The sequence below is a fragment of the Bubalus kerabau genome, chromosome 3 (genome assembly GCF_029407905.1).
Source record: "Bubalus kerabau isolate K-KA32 ecotype Philippines breed swamp buffalo chromosome 3, PCC_UOA_SB_1v2, whole genome shotgun sequence".
NCBI classification, from domain to species: domain Eukaryota; kingdom Metazoa; phylum Chordata; class Mammalia; order Artiodactyla; family Bovidae; genus Bubalus; species Bubalus kerabau.
Window position 1 is genome coordinate 3,778,222 of NC_073626.1, and position 4,974 is coordinate 3,783,195.

Consider the following 4,974-nt stretch of genomic DNA (forward strand, 5'->3'; position numbering starts at 1 on the left):
GTCCCTTGGATAGCAAGGAGATCAAACTACTCAATCCTAAAGGCGATTCACCCTTAATATTCATTGGAAGGACTGATGCTGAAGCTGAAGCCCCAATACTATGGCCACCTGATGTAAAGAGCTGACTCATTAGAAAATATGTTGATGCTGGGAAAGATTGAAGGCGGGAGAAGGGGGTGGCAGAGGCTGAGATGGTTGTATGGCATCATCAACTCAATGGGCATGAGTCTGAGCAAACTCCAAGAGATGGTGAAGGACAAGGAAGCCTGGCGTGCTGCAGTGCAGGGGGTCGCGAAGAGTCAGACACGACTGGACAACAAAAACGAAAAGAACAAAGGTATACTCATTTCTAGTATAGTCTTTCCTACTTCTGGGCAAAGGAGAGTAGGAGTTCTGGGGAAGCCATTTTGAGACCAGGTCATCTTAGAAGTTCTCCAAAGCCATCATTCAGATCAGATCAGATCAGTCGCTAAGTCGTGTCCGACTCTTTGCTACCCCATGAATCGAAGCACGCCAGGCCTCCCTGTCCATCACCAACTCCCAGAGTTCACTCAGACTCACGTCCATTGAGTCAGTGATGCCATCCAGCCATCCCATCCTCTGTCGTCCCCTTCTCCTCTTGCCCCCAATCCCTCCCAGCATCAGAGTCTTTTCCAATGAGTCAACTCTTTGATGAGGTGGCCAAAGTACTGGAGTTTCAGCTTTAGCATCATTCCTTCCAAAGAACACACAGGGCTGCTCTCCTTCAGAATGGACTGGTTGGATCTCCTTGCAGTCCAAGGGACTCTCAAGAGTCTTCTCCAACACCACAGCTCAAAAGCATCAATTCTTCAGCACTCAGCCTTCTTCACAGTCCAACTCTCACATCCATACATGACCACAGGAAAAACCATAGCCTTGACTAGACAAACCTTTGTTGGCAAAGTAATGTCTCTGCTTTTGAATATGCCATCTAGGTTAGTCATAACTTTTCTTCCAAGGAGTAAGTGTCTTTTAATTTCATGGCTGCAGTCACCATCTGTAGTGATTTTGGAGCCCAGAAAAATAAAGTCTGACACTGTTTCCACTGTTTCCCCATCTATTTCCCATGAAGTGATGGGACCGGATGCCATGATCTTCATTTTCTGAATGTTGAGCTTTAAGCCAACTTTTTGACTCTCCACTTTCACCTTCATCAAAAGGCTTTTTAGTTCCTCTTCACTTAATCAAAGCCATTTAAAAAATAAGTAATCCATTCTCACGGCAAAACACCCAAAAGAGATCAAAAAGAAAGCCATCAGAGTCACAGTGCTCCCTCTGTCTCCTCCAGACTCCTAGTTTACCTTCCATGAGGCAACCACTGTAACCAATTTCTTCTTCCAGAGACACATCATATGTCAACACGTATGTGCACATACATATACACACTGTACATGCAGGCACACACACACAGGCATACATTTCAACAGTAACATGCTGTGCTCATTGATCTGTGTCTTTTTCTAAACAATATATTTCTTGTATCAATATGTAAAGAGCTGCCCCATTCTCTTCAACAACTGTGTAGCATTCCCTAATATGGATATAATACTGCTTTCTTTATAATCTTGACCGGATTATAAATTGTTTCCAACACAGGATGCTCTGCTAGATACATACATGTGGGTATATTGGTGGTTTTAGTCACTAAGTCATGTCCAACTCTTGCAAACCCCTGGACGGTACCCTGCCAGGCTCCTCTGTCCATGGGATTCTCCAGTCAAGAATACTGGAGTGGGTTGACATTTCCTTCTCCAGGGGATCTTCCCAACCCAGGAATTGAACCTGGGTCTCCTGCATTGCAGGCAGATTCTTTACCGACTGAGCTACGAGGGAAGCCCACATGTGAGTATATGTGAGGTAAATACAGAGAAAGTCAAAAGGTACAAACATTTTACATTTTAAAAGGTATTGCCAAACTGCACTCCTCAGAGACTGCACTCAAATTACAGTCCCACCAGCAATGGAGGCAAAGTCTACTTCTGCACTTTGTGGCCAATGCAGCATGTGTTATTAATGTAATAGGTACAAAAAACGACGTGTCATTATGGGTTTAATTACTGTTTCCCTCGTTATAAATAAAATTGAATGCCATTTTGTTTGTGTGAGAACTATTTCCTTTACTAAGATTTCTCCTTTCCCATCTTTTGTGCATTTTCCTGTTGGGAAGTTAGTTTTCCTATGGACTTGAATTTATCAGTCTTTCCTCTATGGCATTTTTCATTCTTAGGGAGTATTTCCCTATTTACTTTTTAAAATTTTATATATTTTTCTAAAATGCTTAATTCCCATTTGTAACATCTAAATTTTAATCAATCTGTAGATTTCTGTGTATATAATATGAAGAATGGGAATGCAATTTTTTCCCAGATGATTACCACGGTGACCCCACGCCATTTACTCTGTCCCCCTATTTGCTCCTCCTCTGTCCTGTATGAGTTTGCACTGCATGTGTGTATCTATATGTGTACTACATATGTGTATACATGTGTGTATAAAAGGGCTTCCTATTCCGTTTCAGTCATCTGTTTTTCTAGCTATGCACCAACATCACATTGTTTTAATTTTGTAGCTTTAGAACATGTTTTGATATCTGATAGAAATAGTTCCCCCACTTTTTTTTTTAAAATCAGTGTTCCTGGACAGTCTATTTTTTTTTTCACATGATGCTTACAATCAATTTATCTGGTTAAGCGATTGTTAAAATTGCATTACATTTATGGATTAACCTTTATGAAATTGAGTTATTCTGCTCATGAAAAGACCATGCTTTTTTCAAGTAGAGTTCTTTATCAAATGAAGGTAAATAAAAATCAGCCTTTATGTGTCAGGGATGTCATAATCCTAATAGAGAATTTTATTCAGGCCCATTTATTTGAAAATGTTTCTTTGTCTTAGATGCTCTGTTTCCATTTTTGTAGAAAAAGATACTCCATCACTTACACAAACTGTCTCCAAATGTCACATTTGCACACCAAGGGCAGAACCAAGACAAAATGAGTCACCCACACGTGGAATGCATCCTTTAATAATGCATCAATGTCCAAATGCTCTAAAATTAGGTATGCCTACCCAACCCAAAACACAGCTTAGCTCCATGCTCTCATCTCTAATACTGCATGATATGTCACTCAACAAGAAAACACCTAAAGTTATTTCATTTGGAAATGACTGCTTCAGAAAGTAAGCATTATTGACTAACATCTGACAATTAACTTTGAAAGATAAGTTTCTTTGAGAACTGGTGGTCTCAGAAATTTTCATTATTGAATATTCACACTATCTGATAATTTAATAGTATAATTTTAATCAATTGCCATCAACTTCGTAGATAAAGAAGGAGATCACCCAGTGACTATTAACTGCTTTTTCTAATGTCACACTGAGGGTCTATCAGTGAGTTGAGAGTAAAAGAGGAAACATACTACATTATCACACTAGTGAGCTAACGTACCCAGTGCTCTTCCGATAAAATGTTGTTCCTGAAGCACAGTTTGTTAGTTCTGGGCTCACTGCTTATTCATCAGCTGTTATCTCCCTGATACAGTTGGCCTTCTGTGTCCACGGGTTCTGCATCCGCAGATTCAAACAACCCTAGATTGAACACTGTTTGATCCACAGAACTTGGATTATCAGACACAGAACCCACGGATACCAAGGGCCAGCTGTAAGGCACTTGAGCATCTGTGGCCATTGGCATCCCCAGAGGGTCCTTAAATCAATCCCTGATGGATCCCGAGGCACAGCTGTACACAGTTTCAAGGTGGGCCTGAAGCTAACTAACTAAAGTCCCCAAATTAGGCTCCTATTCTCACTACTAATCTGTAGTTTGATGTGGCAGAGGGAAAAGGACATTGTTAGAGACAATAGTCTGCTCAATCTGAAGCCTGTCCCTAAACCCTTTAGCCTTGAACAAGTTATTGAAATATGTGTTTCTGACACTGTGGTCCGTGAACCACATGCAACAGAATCTCTTGGGTGTTAGTTTATATTCCTGGGCCTCATTCCTAACACCACCATTGGCTGGTCAAGTCACCTTCATCAGCAGCAAACTTCTCAGGAGATTCTTATGCACGCATACTGTTACAATCTGTTTTGTTCATCTATAAAATGGCACACGGGCCAAACTTTATCACAGGGCAGTTTTGAGGGTTTCAGATAATCACATGTGCAGAGCACCGGGCAGAGAAGCAACTGAGTGACACTGGGTGCCTTCCTCTCCTTTCCTTCTGTTCTACCAAATAACAAGGAAAACTGGAGACAAATATAGTAGTCTATTGTAAAGTTTTGCTTTGTTCTTTACTAGGAAAGCATGGAGCTGCTATTCCCTTCTTAGAACTGAATAAACCTTGGGCTTCCCTAGTGGCTCAGATGGTAAAGACATGACCTGCAATGTGGGAGACCAGATTTCGGTCCCTGGGTTGAGAAAATCCTCTGGAGTAGGGAATGACTGCCCACTCCAATATTCTCACATGGAGAATTCCATGGAAATAAATCTTAGTTACCTAAAACTAGAGCTCAGAATTTTTCATGGAAAGCATTTAATTGATGTTATAGATCTAAACTTTATCAGATGGCCACATAATTTTGAAATACTGATAGACAGCAACCTTCCACAATATGTACACCAGTTGTCAATTTATCGCCTCTTAGCTCTAAATTCATACTTCATTATCTGCTCTAGGAAAATGGATATGGGCCCCTTAAAATATTTCTCTACCAGACGGCATGATATTAAGCTTTGTCAGCAGAGGGCATTGGAGAGAACTTACAGGAGGAAAGGACTTTGCTTCCTGGTCTGGAGCACTTGGTGGCCCAGCTCTGCAGTGGGCACTTTCTCCGGAACCCAGCTCCGGTAGTGTGCCTGGCTTCGCAAGTGCATGGACGCCTTCAGTGTGGGATGCAGGCTTCCACTTCCACACAGTGGATTAACAGGAACCTGACTTACCTTTCTAC